Consider the following 18148-nt stretch of genomic DNA (forward strand, 5'->3'; position numbering starts at 1 on the left):
AGAGTATTCTGAAGTTCTGGAACATGTTCTGCATTAAGGGATATTCTGTGAAGTGCCAGCCAGCTCCAGAGTTGTTCAGCATCCTGAGACAGAGTCAAAGATTTTGTCCTTCCTTTTTGTTGATATAAAACATGCTTGTGGTGTTGTCCGTCCGAACCAACACAGATGAACATTTTATTTGAGGGAGGAAAGCTTGCAGGGAGAGAAAGATGGCCTTCAACTCTAGCCTATTGGATATGCATCTGACGCTGTGAAGAGGACCATTTTCCCTGAATCAAGGTCTTGAAGGTGACCTCCCCAGCCTTCCTTGGACGCATTGCTGGTGACTATGAATTTTGGAATCAATGGTAGAAATGAAAGGCCCTTTGAGAGATGTGACTTTAAAGTCCACCATTCGAACACCTTTCTTATGCATGGAGTTATAGTTATCATGTTGTCGAAGGATCCTGTAGTCTGAATCCATTAACGCTGTAGTTCCTCTTGCAAGGGCCTCATGTGAAGACGAGCTAGTGGCAATAGGTCGATTACTGAGAAGAGCATGCCCAGCGTATGTCCTCACAGAAGTGTACTTTTTTTTTTACAGTTTGAGAGCCTAAGTTTGCAACCGTTCCTGCCTTTCTTGTGAGAGAAAAGCTTTGTTGAGAATGGTATCCAAGTTGGCCCCTCGGAAAACCATTGTTTGGCTTGGAAACACCAATGATTTTTGTTGGTTTATAGACAGACCTAATCTGCGGAACAGATCCATGCAATCTCTTATAGCTTCAGCCGCTTGAGAAGCCAATGGTGCTTTCAGGATCCAATCGTCATAAATATGGAAACACTTGTAGACCCTGATTCCGCAATGAAGCTGCTACTGGGGCCAGAAACTTGGTAAAGGTCCCTGGAGCGGATTTCAGGCCGAAAGGTAAGACTTGGAACTAATAGTGGGTATCAGCCACTGTAAAACAGAGAACGTTTCTGTGTTTGGGATGTATAGGAACGCGGAAATGTGCATCCTCTAACTCCAGCGATGTCATGTAGTCCCCGCTGTTAAGACGCCGAAGGATGTCAGAGAGTGTAACCATGCAGGAAGAAGCTGGAATAGAAGCTTTTCCTTCTTTGTGCTACCGGAACCCTTTCTATTGCCCCTTTCGGTAGCATATTTTTCGCTTCTTGTTTTAGTAGGTGAAGACAAGGAGGTGCGATCTCCTGGATGGAATGTTTGGTGGGCCCTGGACGAATTCCAGAGTGTGACCATAAGATATGAGATCCAAGACCCATTTGTCCAATGTAATATTGCGCCATTGTTAGATAAATTGGGAAATGTTCACACATGGGGGGTATAGCAGCTGGTACACTGATAAGATCACTGTTAGCGACCTGAGGGTGTCGGCAAGAGTATTCTGAAGTTCTGGAACATGTTCTGCATTAAGGGATATTCTGTGAAGTGCCAGCCAGCTCCAGAGTTGTTCAGCATCCTGAGACAGAGTCAAAGATTTTGTCCTTCCTTTTTGTTGATATAAAACATGCTTGTGGTGTTGTCCGTCCGAACCAACACAGATGAACATTTTATTTGAGGGACGAAAGCTTGCAGGGAGAGAAAGATGGCCTTCAACTCTAGCCTGTTGGATATGCATCTGACGCTGTGAAGAGGACCATTTTCCCTGAATCAAGGTCTTGAAGGTGACCTCCCCAGCCTTCCTTGGACGCATTGCTGGTGACTATGAATTTTGGAATCAATGGTAGAAATGAAAGGCCCTTTGAGAGATGTGACTTTAAAGTCCACCATTCGAACACCTTTCTTATGCATGGAGTTATAGTTATCTTGTTGTCGAAGGATCCTGTAGTCTGAATCCATTAACGCTGTAGTTCCTCTTGCAAGGGCCTCATGTGAAGACGAGCTAGTGGCAATAGGTCGATTACTGAGAAGAGCATGCCCAGCGTATGTCCTCACAGAAGTGTACTTTTTTTTTTTACAGTTTGAGAGCCTAAGTTTGCAACCGTTCCTGCCTTTCTTGTGAGAGAAAAGCTTTGTTGAGAATGGTATCCAAGTTGGCCCCTCGGAAAACCATTGTTTGGCTTGGAAACACCAATGATTTTTGTTGGTTTATAGACAGACCTAATCTGCGGAACAGATCCATGCAATCTCTTATAGCTTCAGCCGCTTGAGAAGCCAATGGTGCTTTCAGGATCCAATCGTCATAAATATGGAAACACTTGTAGACCCTGATTCCGCAATGAAGCTGCTACTGGGGCCAGAAACTTGGTAAAGGTCCCTGGAGCGGATTTCAGGCCGAAAGGTAAGACTTGGAACTAATAGTGGGTATCAGCCACTGTAAAACAGAGAACGTTTCTGTGTTTGGGATGTATAGGAACGCGGAAATGTGCATCCTCTAACTTCAGCGATGTCATGTAGTCCCCGCTGTTAAGACGCCGAAGGATGTCAGAGAGTGTAACCATGCAGGAAGAAGCTGGAATAGAAGCTTTTCCTTCTTTGTGCTACCGGAACCCTTTCTATTGCCCCTTTCGGTAGCATATTTTTCGCTTCTTGTTTTAGTAGGTGAAGACAAGGAGGTGCGATCTCCTGGATGGAATGTTTGGTGGGCCCTGGACGAATTCCAGAGTGTGACCATAAGATATGAGATCCAAGACCCATTTGTCCAATGTAATATTGCGCCATTGTTGGATAAATTGGGAAATGTTCACACATGGGGGGTATAGCAGCTGGTACACTGATAAGATCACTGTTGGCGACCTGAGGGTGTCGGCAAGAGTATTCTGAAGTTCTGGAACATGTTCTGCATTAAGGGATATTCTGTGAAGTGCCAGCCAGCTCCAGAGTTGTTCAGCATCCTGAGACAGAGTCAAAGATTTTGTCCTTCCTTTTTGTTGATATAAAACATGCTTGTGGTGTTGTCCGTCCGAACCAACACAGATGAACATTTTATTTGAGGGAGGAAAGCTTGCAGGGAGAGAAAGATGGCCTTCAACTCTAGCCTGTTGGATATGCATCTGACGCTGTGAAGAGGACCATTTTCCCTGAATCAAGGTCTTGAAGGTGACCTCCCCAGCCTTCCTTGGACGCATTGCTGGTGACTATGAATTTTGGAATCAATGGTAGAAATGAAAGGCCCTTTGAGAGATGTGACTTTAAAGTCCACCATTCGAACACCTTTCTTATGCATGGAGTTATAGTTATCATGTTGTCGAAGGATCCTGTAGTCTGAATCCATTAACGCTGTAGTTCCTCTTGCAAGGGCCTCATGTGAAGACGAGCTAGTGGCAATAGGTCGATTACTGAGAAGAGCATGCCCAGCGTATGTCCTCACAGAAGTGTACTTTTTTTTTTTAAAGTTTGAGAGCCTAAGTTTGCAACCATTCCTGCCTTTCTTGTGAGAGAAAAGCTTTGTTGAGAATGGTATCCAAGTTGGCCCCTCGGAAAACCATTGTTTGGCTTGGAAACACCAATGATTTTTGTTGGTTTATAGACAGACCTAATCTGCGGAACAGATCCATGCAATCTCTTATAGCTTCAGCCGCTTGAGAAGCCAATGGTGCTTTCAGGATCCAATCGTCATAAATATGGAAACACTTGTAGACCCTGATTCCGCAATGAAGCTGCTACTGGGGCCAGAAACTTGGTAAAGGTCCCTGGAGCGGATTTCAGGCCGAAAGGTAAGACTTGGAACTAATAGTGGGTATCAGCCACTGTAAAACAGAGAACGTTTCTGTGTTTGGGATGTATAGGAACACGGAAATGTGCATCCTCTAACTTCAGCGATGTCATGTAGTCCCCGCTGTTAAGACGCCGAAGGATGTCAGAGAGTGTAACCATGCAGGAAGAAGCTGGAATAGAAGCTTTTCCTTCTTTGTGCTACCGGAACCCTTTCTATTGCCCCTTTCGGTAGCATATTTTTCGCTTCTTGTTTTAGTAGGTGAAGACAAGGAGGTGCGATCTCCTGGATGGAATGTTTGGTGGGCCCTGGACGAATTCCAGAGTGTGACCATAAGATATGAGATCCAAGACCCATTTGTCCAATGTAATATTGCGCCATTGTTGGATAAATTGGGAAATGTTCACACATGGGGGGTATAGCAGCTGGTACACTGATAAGATCACTGTTGGCGACCTGAGTCGCCTGGTTGTGAGGCTGGTTTCCTGCGTGCGTCTTGCCTGGAGCAACCAGCTGTAGTTGGCTGCCGAAAGTATTGCTCCTTGTAACCCTGATGATATTGCGGCTAAAAGGATTGATACATCTGGGTGCGCTGGAAAGTGCTTCTATAGCCCAAAAATCCACGTCCTCGTGCTTCCCAAAAGGGCACTTTACGAAATTGTAGGGTGCCCAAAGCTTTGGCCGTGTCCATATCCTTTTTTATGGCAAGTAAAGTTTTGTCTATATGTTTACCAAACAGACTTTCAACATCGTAAGCCATGTCCAATACTTTTGATTGTAACTCTGGATGAAAGGAGGTTGCCTTACGCCATCCTTGGGGTCTTAAATCGGCCGGCTAGTTGTAGAAAGCCAGTTGTAGCTATGTCCATAGCACAGTCTATAATCTCAGTCACTGTGCGCTCTCCTTCACCCAAGATCTTACGAAATTCCTGGTTATTTTTGTCAGGTATAACATCTATCATTGCTCCGATCTTGGATCACATCAGCCGATCGTAGCATTCCAGAATAGCTAAAGCATTAGCAGCCCTGACAGAGATAGCAGACATAGACGAGAATCTCTTACCGAAGGAATCCAAATGACGCCCTTCTTTGTCCAGGGGAGACGTGATGGAGGTGGAAGGGTTCTTTGATAGTCTTTGAGCCGCTTGGGAGATCACTGAATCCGGTTTGGGATGGCCCGTTAAGCATGCGGGGGAAGCCTCTGGCGCTCTGTATTTTTTATCTAATCTCGGCAGTACAGGCCAGTGATTTTATTACATTAAGCCCTTCTTACCAGATGTTGTCTATAATGGGTACAGATCTTACAGATTTCTGTTATTGCTCTTTAAAATCATAAAGGAAACAATCTGAATGTTTGACTATTGTAGGTAGATGGAATCTTGATGTAGCCCTGTCCATTAAATTATGAAATCCTCCACTGTCCTCAGGAAGTGAGTCAGAAGGACGACAAGGAGGAGTAGACGGTATAGGCAGAATATATGAATCCCATTCTTCAGTAGTTGGAGGAGGACCGTGGATTTGACCCTCTTCAGGCTCTTCTTCAGGAGAGGTGGGATTCTCTCTAGGAGGAACTGGGATGATGGGACGTGGCGTCATCCTAGGAGTAGCAGGAGGAGACAGTGTTGGAGTAAGTGGTATTACAGGTGGTGTCGATGGAGGCGGTGGCACAATAATGTGTTCTTCTTGTGACTGGAACATTTTCCTATAATCCGTGAGCATGGCCTGAAAGTCTTGAATGAAAGAGAGGAAGGTAATTGGGCAGGTTCTTGCCTTGGTGGATCAACATAATATCTAAAATGCTGATATTGAGCAGGAGGAACAGGATAGTGTTGGTAGTACTGCTCCTCATCATAATAGTCCTCATTCTACTCCTGACACTTGACATTGAGTTTGGAAGGATTATGAGCAGCCCCAAAGGGATCTTCATCATCCGTTTCTTCTGAGTATAGGAGGTGACTTGGAAGCAAAGGTGAAATCTTGTAAACCAGGCCGCAGCAACACTCTAGACAATCTGGATGGTGTGGATTGCATCTGCATTGATTTCATCTGTGGAGAACTCGTTGACGGGACCGTCGACGATGAGATAGTTGGTGACCCTGATTTCTTTGTCAACTGCAAAATCATCATCGATAGTGTGCTCGTCGACGGTGTGCATGACGACGGTATGTTCGAATTTCTTGATACCGGTGATCATTCTGGCAGCCGCATGCATCGTTGTCTTGATGGGAGCCAAATGCACTTTAGGAACTCCAGAGAGGACTGCGTTCCCATAGTCAATTCGAGACAATACTAGTGTTTGTGTGACCTGTTTGAGATCACTGGGCGGAATGAAGGGTTTTATTTTGTTCAGTAGTCTGAGGTTAAGGAAGGCACTTTTGGCTGACTTCTTGATATGTCTCGTCATGTTCAGTTTTGGGTTTAAGGTGATGCCTAGAGATTTGACAGAGTCTGCTAGAGTGAGATTCCCGTTGAGCGCATCAATGGCTTTTAACCATTCCGCAATTTGGGGGTTCTCTTCCTTGTTCGAGATGAGGAGTATCTCCGTCTTGTCAGGATTTAGTTTAAGGTGGTTGCATGTCAGCCAGTCCTAGATGTCACTCAGTATATCATTGAGTCTTTGAATGTCTTTGAGAGAAGTAGTTTCCAGATAGATCTGGGTGTCATCAGCATAGAGATGGAAGCGTATGTTGGCTTTCCTAAGTAGTTTGGAGAGCGGTTCCATGTAAATGTTAAAGAGTTGCGGTGATAGCACCTGCATTGAGGGACGCCGTTGTTGACTTGTTGGAGGTCGGAAGTGAAGTTTTTTATTTTTATTTTTTGAGTGCGATTGTGCAGAAAGGAGGCAAACCATTTGAGGACTACCTCGCCAAGACCAGCTCTTTCTTGGAGGGCTCTTGTGAGGAGTTTGTGGTCTACAGTGGCAAAAGCTGCCGAGAGATCAAGGAGAATGAGGAGGCAGCATTGGTCAGAGTCTAGTGAACCGTGGATATCATCGATGATGTTGAGGATCGCGGTTTCTGTGCTACAGCCTTTTCTGAAGCCGGACTGGTGGGGATCCAGGAGGTTGATGTTGTCCAGGTGTTGGGTTAGTTGATGTAATACGCATCTTTCTAGGGTTTTTGAAAGAAGGGGGAGGTTCGACACCGGTCTGAAGTTGTTCAGGTCCGTAATATCTAGGCCAAGTTTTTTCAACAGGGGTGTGACCTGACCCATTTTGAGGCAGTCTGGATTGATTCCATTTTCCAGGGAGCTGTTTATGATTGTGCTCCAGAGAGGCGCTAGGGCGTGTTTCAGTTTTTTGGTCAGTAGGGGAGGAATGGGGTCTAGGGTTTGGAGGAGGAGATCAGTCTGACTATCTCAGTTTCCTGAATGGGATGGAAGCTTAGCCAGTAATTGACGGAGGAACCAGTAGAAAGATCATTCGGTCCAGCCAAGATGCTCTTCGTGGGGTGCGTGTTGTTGATGTCCAATGAAAGTTCGATTTTCGTGATATTATCATTGAGGAAGTTGGCAGAGTTATCGCATAGTTCTTTGGAAGCCTGTATGGAGGAGGACACAGGCTTGGAGGTTTGTTGTCGAATGATACTATACAGCTCCTTGGGTCTGTTTTTGGCACGGTCCAGCGCCGAGCGGAAGAAGCTGGATTTCTTGTTTTTAATGTGATTGTTGTACATCCTACAGGCTGATTTGACACGGAGGATGGAGGTAGGGTTATTCCCCCATTTTCTTTCTTTGGCTCTTAGTTCTCTCCTTTCAGAGTTGAGGTCGGAGTTGAACCAGGATCTTAATGGAGTGGCTCGGCTCTTTTTTAGCTTTAGGGGAGCTAGTTGATCGAGCATGGACAGTAGATTTGCATTGTAGCGCTCAGTGAGTTCATTTGTGGAGAGGTGGTCGTTGGTGTCAGGAAGAAGAGAACCTATCCGCTCTTCAAGAATTCCCACGGGGATCTGGGAGACGTTTCTCAACCATTTGGGAGGGTCTTGCATAGGTGTATGACAGAGCATTAGTTGATTGATATGAAATAAGATCATGTGGTGATCTGACCAGTCTACTGGGAGTATGTGGTTGATTGTGATTGTGTTTCTTTGAGCGATGATGGCATCCAAGGTGGCTCCTCAGTGCAGTGCTGGATTAAATGATTGTCACTTAGGAAACTGGATAGTGATTGGATCAGCGGGTTGTTAGTCTCATTCGATCGCAGGTTAAGGTCCCCAAGGATTAGATTGTTGGCATCTCCGAGCGCACCATGAGCTATCAGGTCAGATAGGTGTTCCCGGAAAGCGGAGGTGTTACCTGGAGGATGATAGAGAAGATGGCAGTGTAAAGTTCCATTGTCTTTGGTCTTGATGATGGTTGAGAGGCATTCAAAAGAGTTGTATTTGTATGAGTCTATTTCCGAGATGGCCATGTTGTTTTTATGGATGATAGCTACCCCTCCCCCTCTTTGGTCTTTTCTGTCTTTGTTGATTATAGAAAAGCCAGGGGGAACGAGCATGTCTAAGCATGGTGAGGCTAGTTCATTGAGCCAGGTCTCTGTGATGAACGCAATGTCAATGTCATGGGAGAGAATGGCCTCTGCTAGTTCAGTTGCATGCAGTGAAGCCGACCTGCAGTTGATGAGCAAGCAATTGGTGAAAAGCTCTTTGTTGTTGGGAGTCTTTTCTATGGGCGCCCTAGGTAGGGTGGTGAGGATGGGTGGTCTCGGGTTTTGTGCCGGGAATGTCTCTTTGGGGACCCGTGATCACCTGGATTTTGGATTTGGGGAGTCAAAGGGGGGTGAGTCATAAGAGGAGGCTAAGTCGGCTGCTTCAGTGTCCGACATGGCTGCTTCTGTTCTAGTGGGTCTTGAGGTCGGGGTTTGTCACCAGTATATGAGTGTCTCTGGGCCCTAGTTGGAAGGTTTGCGATTTTTGAGGTAGTTTGTGGACTGGATTCCGTGTCCAGTTTTGGGGGACTCTGAGGCAGAGTTTTGAGGGTTTCTGAGAGCCAGGAGTAACTCTTGTGGCTATTGGAGTTGGAAGTGGGGGGAGCCCAGGGGGGAGAATGGCGTGGTCTACGTGCCATATCCAGGTTGGAGAGGATTTTGGCCAGGCCCCGGGCGATCACGTCTATCTGATTTTCTAGTGTCGCAAGTCATGTAGCCACAGAGTCATGGGCGGGGTTGGTGAGTCGTGTAGTCACAGAGTCATGTGAGGGGGTGGGGGCAGACTGCGGGGATTCGCTTTGAGTGGTGTAGGTTGGGGTTGTGGAGTGCTGTATCTTGCTCAATGCGTGGAGCAGGTTGTCCCCTTTTGTAAACCCGGGAGGGGGGTGAATTGGGTCATGAAAAGAATTAGAGTTCCTGAGATCAGTCCCCAAACTAGTGAGGCTAGGGAGCCCTGTTGGCGGAGCTCGTTCCTGATGTTGCGGTGGGAGGGTCCGAGTGGGGGGTGGGATTGTGTTTTCCTTAGGGAGTTGTGGAGTATTGATTATTTACAACAAGGGGAGTATTGATAGCAGGGGTACTGAAGTGTGAGGTGACTTGGGGGGGTTGACAGTGGGGGTAAAGGGTGGAGTGGATTGTGTTTCCTGTTGGGGCCTATTCACTGTAGCTGGGCATTGGATTGCAACAGGTCGGGCTAGGTGTGGGAGAGCGGAACGTAATGTGGGGAAGAGGGCATTGAAGGCTTCAAGGTTCTCGTTGTTTGCCAGAATGAGGACAATGCCGTTAGTGTAGATGGTCACGGAAGTGCTCCCTCTTCTTGACTAGCGATTAGGGAGTAAGGCTGTTAATTTGCAGCTGTGTGGTGTGGATGTGGTTTTGGCAATGTAAAGTGGTGCTCTAAGGGAGGAGATCCAGACTTCTGGTCTCTCAGTGTGAAAAATTAGGTCCATTTTAATCGGACCTTTGGAGGAGGAGTGGTAGATGTCTGTAAATCGGGTTTCTCTGTGTTGTCGGATTAGTTTCTGATTGAGGCTTTGTTTCGTTTTGGCAGACAGGTGGGGGAAGTTTATAGTGAATGAGTTTAGGCCGTGATGTTTCAAATGGGTGGTTAGGGATTGGGTGGGGTCAGATGGCGAGTCAAGAGCCATAGTGTGAGCTCTGTGTGCAGAGGGATCAGGCCTCTGAAAGAGAGTGTGGGGGAGGAGGGGGGAAGGCAGATCCGCCTAGAGTGCGCTAGTTGTTGCGATAAAGGTTGTCGTCAGTGTCGGTCTTGGGCCAGTTAAGAGTTTGACTCGGGGCAACAATGGTCGTGTGGTGGCCATTGTAGGGCTAGGCAGGATTCTGAGCGGGATGGTAGCTCCGTGTAGGGCTTGAGCTCTAGTTACCAAAACTACTTTTGATCATGTAGGTGGTTGCTGGGACCCCCTTAGGTATAGTCCTTGTCTCTGACGCTAAGTTAGTGGACTTTGATTGAGGGTATGCTCTGGCTCTTGGTGTTCTTGGGTCAGCCATCATGTGACCGGGCAGCCTCTGCAGTGGGCGTGGGGTCTCCTGTGGGGCTGCAAGCTCTTGAGAAGGTTCTCAGTTCACTATGGGCCAAAGGGATCCTGACCCAGAGAGTTATGTGCCTTAAAAGTGTCAGGAGCCTAGGAGCTGAAGCAGCACAGTAAGGGATGGGGGAACGCCATCTTAGGGTCAGGCAGAATCGAGGGAGAGGATGCGCTATTTTCAGGGTTTTGTCACATTGTAGCGCCAGTCTGGTACACTTCTAGGAAGAGCTCAGGGGGTGAGAGGCCTCTGATTTTAAGTCTGGGGGCCTTGGGGCTAGACAGGCCCTATTTCTTGGTGTTGCAGTCGTGAATGGTGGCCATTTTGGGGTCAGCCGGTCTAGGGAGAAGTCTTTCCAAGTCTAGGGTCTGCGCTCTTGTTTAGGAGGGAGCCCTCGTTTGGTCTGGGAAGCCCTTAAATGTAGACATGGCGACTGGTCTCTTATTTTGTGGTAGGGTTCCCTTGGGGCTTTGCACGCTCTAGTCTTTGGTGGCATAGTCAAGTGCGGCGGCCATTTGGAGGCCAGTCATTCTGTAATTGTGGTATTTAACTAAGTTGGGATATGAGCCCTCTGTTCAAGCGAGGGCAAACGTTTGGCTAGCTGTTTCTTTTGGGACTGATAAGGGATCGTGGCCTCATAATAACTGGTGGAAGGCTTAGCTGCCTGGCGGCCATTTTGAGGCCAGGCGTCTCAGGCTGGGATATTTCTTGTTGCCGGGTGTGAGGTTTTTAGGAGCACTGTTGTATGATAGACGAGGACAAGAAGCAGGTAACTTGTAAGTTATCTTCTTTATTGAAGGTAAATGTAGACACCCACGGAGAACGCCGCCGCTCAACTCCAGGACTCCAGGCAACTGACTTTCGTTGTCCAGAGTACTGGAATCGAACGGAGCGACAAGAACACAGAACCCCATTGAAAGAATACTCAAGAGATGTGTTCTCGTGCTGAGTACAGCACGAGAGCACAACAACAATATACCACAACTTCTCCCCCTTCACAATGTTTTTTTTTTTAAATGAGACACTCAAAATTAAAATAGAAAATAAAGAACAGGAAAATAAATAACATTTCAACACAAAACATCATCATTGAATCTAACAGGTAATTTTCTGCATCGGACAGAAGATCCAGTAGTTTGATGAAGAACTTCCTCACCAACTTCAGAAGAAATGGAGGGTGAAGAAGAAACTGTCTGAGGATCTGTCTGACCGGAAAAAGAACACAACGTGGAGGGAATGTCAGAAAGAGGAACATCTAACCAAAAAGACCATTCACATTGATCAAATTGTTCTTTTGACAAATTTAGTAAAGAGCGTGCTTGAGAATTAGTCAAAAGAACTAAAGCTCTCTTGTTCCACCACCCTCTACTACCAAGTAAAGCGGATGCTTTACTGACAGATGTTACTTGAACAGGAGTGGAAAACTTAGAAAGTCCTTTTGAAACTTTCTTTGGGTTTTTAATAAGAACCCAATCACCAATTTTTAAATCAACTGAACTGAAACATTTTCCAAAATCATGTTTGTCTCTCATGGCATTTTGTTTTTGCAGAATTCTATTTGACAAATTAACATTGTGAGACTTATTACTTTCTGATGCACTGTCACCGAGATTAACTTTGATATTCTTTTGAGATAACCACTTGGGACACAACTTGGTATGAACATTCCTATTTCTTAATAAAGAAAAAGGAGACACTCCAGTGGTACTATGAGGAGAGATGTTATACGACCAAAACTTATCCTCAACAAAATCTTTAACATCACAATGAGAAGAAAGGGCTGTCTGAACAGCGTCTTTGACAAGTCTATTAGCACGCTCTACCAAACCATTGGACGAGGGTGAGTAAAGGGCAACTTTAAAATGGACGACATCATGTTCAATCAAAAATTAGGTACATTTCTCAGAGACAAAATGAGAACCATTATCTGAAACTACCTTCAATCATAAACAAATTTTTCAAAAATTTTATGGCATTTGCAGAAGTTGGTGAGTCACAAAACATGTGATACACCCACTTTGAGTGATAGTCAATCAATAAAATGACATACCTCATCTCATGAGAAAGCACTTCAAATGGGCCAGAAAAATCTATACTGACTTTTTCCCATGGTTTATCTGGAAAAGGAACAGGATGGAGAGGAGTATTCATGAGTTTCCATTTTTTATCTGAAAGTAAACATTCATTGCAAGAATCTATAAAAAACTTTACTTGAGACTCAATGGAAGGCCACCAGTAATGAGATTTGATGAGTTGAGACGTTTTTGTGATACCTAGATGACCTTGATGTGCGAATTTAATGATATCAAGTCTGATATCTGAAGGAGGAACAAAAAGATCATGTCTCATTATCAAATTATTCACCAATGACAGTTCAGAAGAGACCATGGCAAACGCTTTTAATCCATTGGACAATTTCCTGTTTTCTGGCCAACCTTTAGAAATATATTGTGCTACTAGTTTTAAATCATGATCTTTATCATAAGCTTTAGACCAAGACGCTTCCGTGATACAGGGACACAATTTAGTAGCATCAAGAGTGGCGACTACACATTCAACATCACCAATTTCCTCAAAATCTGATGAATCATCAAGTGCCATGCGAGATAAACAGTCAGCTCGAAAAATTTTACCACCAGATATGTGTTTAATATTAAAGTGAAATTCATGTAATTTCGACAACAGCCTGACAAGTCTTGACGAGGCTTTCCCTAAACCATCTCCATTAAGAAGTTGAGTGAGAGGCTTATGATCAGTGAATAAATCAAATTCACGCCCCCATATATAGTTCTTGAATTTTTCAATGGCCCATACACAAGCCAATGACTCTCGCTCAATAGTGCTATAGTGTGTTTCTGAATCTTTAAGTCTCCTGGAAGAAAAAGCAATCGTGTGTTCTTGCCCTGATACCCACTGTCCTAACACAGCACCTAAGCCAGTCAGACTAGCATCAACCATTAAAAACATTTTGCAGAATGATGAAAGGGTTGTAAAGCAGGGGCATCAACAATCATGTTTTTAATTCGAACAAACGATGTGTCAACCTCATCTGACCATTCAAATTTTGAACCTTTGCGTAAGAGGGAACGAAGTGGTTCTACAATTAGGGCATAGCCTTTTACAAAACGGGCATAATACTCCGCCAAACCAAGAAAAGAGCAAAGGGCATCTTTGTCTTTAGGAGGGGAGGCATGAGAAATAGCCTCAATAAGAGAGGACTTGGGTTTTATACCTTCAGAAGTCAAAGTATGACCTAAGTAATCTAAAGATTGAGAACCAAATTTACATTTATCAGCTCTGACTGTCATACCCGAGTCGTTGAGCTTACCTAAAACAGAAGTCAGATGTGATAAATGAGATTCCCAATCAGGAGAAAAAACCAAAATGTCGTCTTGATAGGCCTGCACACCAGGCATGGATTGAAAAAGATGATCCATAATCTTTTTAAAGACACTGGCTGCAGAAGCCAGGCCAAAAGGAAGTTTTAAGTATTTGAAAACTCCAAATGGGGTAACAAATGTAGTAAGATCTTGGGAAGCCTTGGTTAGAGGGACTTGATGGTATGCTGAACGTAAATCAATTAAAGAAAAATATTTTGCCCCACCTAAATTGGCAAGAAGGTCTTGAATTTTGGGGAGGGGGTGGCAGTCAACTAAAATATTTTTGTTTAATGTGCGTAAATCGGCACATAGCCTGACCTCGCAATTCTTTTTCCGTACAATAACGATGGGCGAAACCCATTCAGATGAATCTGAGGATGCAATAATGCCATCATTTTTAAGAGAAGAGAGAACAGATTTAAGTTCATCCCTCGCGCTAATAGGGACTGGTCGAACTTTATGAACCATGGGTTGGGCACAAGCTTTCAATTTGATTTCATGTTGAAAACCTTTTACAGTACCTGGTTGATTAGAAAAAACCTTTGGAAATTTATCAACAATTTGTTTAATATCAGACTCGTGATCATTGACAACGAGACATTCAGACACAAAAGATGGAGCAGGAGAATAATCTTCAGGAGGATCACCAACTCTTATCGGATTATCAGAACCAGGCACCAAATACAGACCCATCTTGGCGAGATCTTGCCACCCAACTATATTGCGACCTTTGATAGCCACATAAATCTTAGTAACAATTGATCTCCCCAAGCATTCTAATCTGTAGTTGAAAAACCCAAGTATAATAATGTCGGATTCACCGAATGCCTTGGGACGGACATCTGATTTAATCAAAGAAATGGAGTTGTTCCATTTCTCATGAAACACTACGTCAGACAAAATAGTTATTGGAGATCCAGAATCTGCCATTACTAGAATTTCTATATCACCAAAAAGTGCCGTACAGAATGGACCTTTAACTAATTTAGGTGCATGGATATAATTGCACTGAATAGAAACAACCATGTCTTGAAATTCATCTATGCAATCATCAATTTCAGGACATTCAATGTTGTTAACAGAAGGTCTGAGGGTTTTTTTAACAGATCGACATAGACCCTGAAAATGTCCTATTTTTTTGCACAAAACACATCTTTTGCCAAGTGCCGGACAAGTGGGACTGTGACCAAGATGAGACTTTGAACCGCACCTGTAACAAAAGGGGTTAGGTCTCCTGGGCATTTGCTTAAAAGATCTGTTTACATTAACAACATTAACAGAATTGGAATTATCACGAGATGCCGATTGAAAAGGAATGCAAGGTTGGTCCTTCTGAAGAGCGTTAGATGTTGTAATAGATCTCTTGATACTCTTTGCAATGTCAATGGTTTCTTGAAGCGTTGGTTTTTTACAACTCAATAAGCGATGCTGAATTTTCTTTGAATAGCAAGAAAAAACAAATTGATCCCGGATATATATGTCAGGATTTGATTCAAACTCGCATGTTGAAGCCAAAATCCTCAATTGAGCAATATATTCCTCAATGGATTCGTCTTCACGCTGTTTCCTTTTAAAGAAATTATGTCTTTCCAGCATCTCATTAGGTTCTTCACCATAATGCCTTGCAAGGCGAGACAATGCTTCTTTATTTTCATCCCAATGATCACCTGCATCACCAGTGGGAATTGGAGATCTCGGCAGATTTTCAAAAACATTCTGTGCAGCAACTCCTAAACAGCCATATAATATGGCAACTTTTCTTTCAGGGGTAAATTTTACAGCGTCAATTGCCACAATATGATTGGCAAAGGCTCTAACCCATTGACGCCATGGAATGGCTGGTTTGCCAGGAAGCTGAAGAAAAGGTGGAGGTTGTGCAAACTGTTGTGAAGAAGCCATTATTAATTAAGTTGATTCCTCAGATTATTAATATTAGAAAAGTAAATGTTAAATAAACAATTAAAGTAGTAACTATATTGTGTAAGACTGTATGACTGTTTTAAAGAAATCACATGTATGTATAAAATAAACTGTAGAAGACAAAAGGAAGTGCAGGCAATGGTGTGCCTGTCACCGAGAAAATCATACCTTTTTAAATGAATGTTTGAAGGAACGATTGAAAAAGGCAGAAAATTGGTGTTTCTAGCGTCAAAGTAAGTTATTCTTTGAAGCGAGAAGTATAACTTTTAGAGTGTCAAATTTAGTATCCACAGTCCAAACTAATCACCATTCAAGGAAAAAATTGTAAATGTATTTAAAGAAATAAATGATTATAAAGTAATTTATTACTTAATACAGTCAAAGAGATAGCAAAATAAACTGATTTAAAATTAAAACCTTTAAAGGTAATATAAAAATACATAATTAAAACATTTAATAATACCTGACCTAAATGTATATTAACACAGTAACTTCAGTATTGAAATGTAATTCTAAATATATAATTAAAATTTAAAATGTTAAGGTAATTAAACATATATTTGTAGATGAAAACCTGACAAGCATTTCTTAAACAAAGAAAAGATTTTTTGAAAATAATAATATTCACACCGTATTTGAAAATGTGTTACAAAAATCACAAATATTTAAAAAAAAAAGGTAAAATATATAGATTTTAAAATACTACATAACCAAAACCCCTATAAAACCCAACAGCCTGAAACATAGGCAACAAAAAAAATGCATCTTTGGAAATCATGCTTGTAGTCTCTCCGGTTCGCCTTTTGAGGGTGGTGCACTGTGCAGGTGCACGGTTCCAAATCAAACAATATTTCAATCTCTCTCCACCATGCGGTGAACATACTATGAACACTACACTGCTGCTAAAGTAATTCATTGGCTTTATGCTGTAACACACTGTGACATCAGTGCATTTTCACCTAAACAGCCTTGCTCACAATAATTAAGTTTAAGGGCATTATTATGAGTCTGGCGGTCATTGACCCACCAGACTCGCTGGGGCGCAGCTGTGGCAACTGGTCCAACTGCCCTAATATCACCAGTGCGGTCCGGCCGCCCTGAGACCATCGCAACCGCGATCCCTGGCGAAGGTGCATCAGTCTTGAGGCCGCAATATGCTTGTAGGAGCTGATACGCCTGTACCAACCACATTACGAGTTTTCTCACTGCCACACACTGCCATGAAAAGTGTGGCGGTGAGGAAACAAAGGGGGCCCTACCTGGACCCATGGTGCCTCACGCCATGTTGTTGCACACAGGGGGGCACAACATGTGCCCCCCTGTGTGCATGCATACCAGTACCTGCACGTCATGGACTACAGTAGTCCATGCCATGCAGGTACTGCCTTTGACATTCCCACTGCAGTGCCTATGTAATGTAATGTAATGTAAATAAGTAAGTATAAAGCACACAGGTACTCCACAGAGTGTCCTGACCCTATTTTTATAGGCACCACCCTGGGAACGCCAAAGAATAGCCCGCCAGAAAGGAGAAATCTCCTAATCTGGCATGCAGTTCAAACATGGGTGAGATGGTGGGGAAACTGGGCTGTCCCACTCCTGCATTGCCTAACTCACAATAAGGCCCTAAGTCTTTCTTTCATTTCTTTTACCACTTATAGCAATTGACACAAGCGTTTGCAATGCAATAGATCTCGCAATTGTGAGGGTTTGAGCTATTTTCATTGTAAACGACAATGTCTTTTATTTATGTGTTTGAAAACCTAAAAGCGGTGCATAAACATTCACTTTGTAACTTATAGTCCTTTCTTACGAGAAGCAAGTCTGGCAGTAAAAGAGGTGCAGTTATTGCCAGACTTGCTTTTCGTAAGCAAGGACTATAAGTACAAAGTACAAATTTACACACCACTTGCAGGTTTTTAAAACACATAAATAAAAGGCATTGGGGCATATTCTCAAGGAACTATTGCAGCATTATCGGCACTTTATAGCAGCCAAAGTTGCGATAAAATGAACGCCCCATTCACAAGCTGGTGCTAACAGCCATTATCACCAGTTTACCTGCGATAGCAGCCTCAAAAACATTGCCACAGATGACCCTGCAGCTATCGCTAATGAGATGCAGAGTAGGCGTTTCCGTGCAATAAGCCGCAATAACACCACTTCCCAACATTCTCAATGACCCGCCAGATCAGCAATAAGACCACAAAACATGCGATAAGGCGCGTTAGCTGCTTGAAATTAACACCTGCTCTGACCTGGTGTAAAGTCGGACGACAGCCTACACCAAAAAAGGGAGCCCAGAGCCACACCTGAAGGGCAACAGATGCCATAGAGCCAACGATCATGCAGTCCGGACACCCAAGAGGGCTACAACACCCACTGCCACCACCCCCAAGACCACCCCCACCCCTCGGACCCCCACCGCCCTCGGACCAAAACTGAGGCAGCGCAGACAAAGAGAGCAACCCTCAGAAAACGCACCAACCTCACAGACCCAACACCAGAGAATGCCATTGCCCACTACAGGCTCACAGGGACAACCATCCTGACCTCCATTGCCTACAGACTGACGGTACCAACACAGCCAACAACCAACATACGACCTCAGACAAAGCTGCTGGCCGTGCTGCACGTGTGGACCACTGGTACCCTCCAACCAACAACCGTCAGAATCAGAGGAGTATCACAGCCAGACCAATCCTTGTTCCACACAATAGTCG

General features: G+C 44.0%; 1 protein-coding gene across 50 annotated transcripts in view; it reads right to left on the reverse strand.

Moving 5' to 3' along the window:
- NFIX (nuclear factor I X) overlaps nucleotides 1–18148 on the reverse strand; it is a 5476577-nt gene that overhangs the window by 3364346 nt on the left and 2094083 nt on the right. Inside the window, exon 15 of one of the 50 annotated variants that reach the window (XM_078684381.1) lies at nucleotides 12176–12242. The exons of the other annotated variants lie outside the window; for them this stretch is intronic. The gene's annotated coding sequence lies outside the window, so the exon portion shown is untranslated. The remainder of the gene's footprint in view (nucleotides 1–12175; nucleotides 12243–18148) is intronic. 50 annotated transcript variants of the gene reach the window in all.

This window comes from Lissotriton helveticus, chromosome 1_1 (genome assembly GCF_964261635.1).
Source record: "Lissotriton helveticus chromosome 1_1, aLisHel1.1, whole genome shotgun sequence".
Lineage (NCBI taxonomy): Eukaryota > Metazoa > Chordata > Amphibia > Caudata > Salamandridae > Lissotriton > Lissotriton helveticus.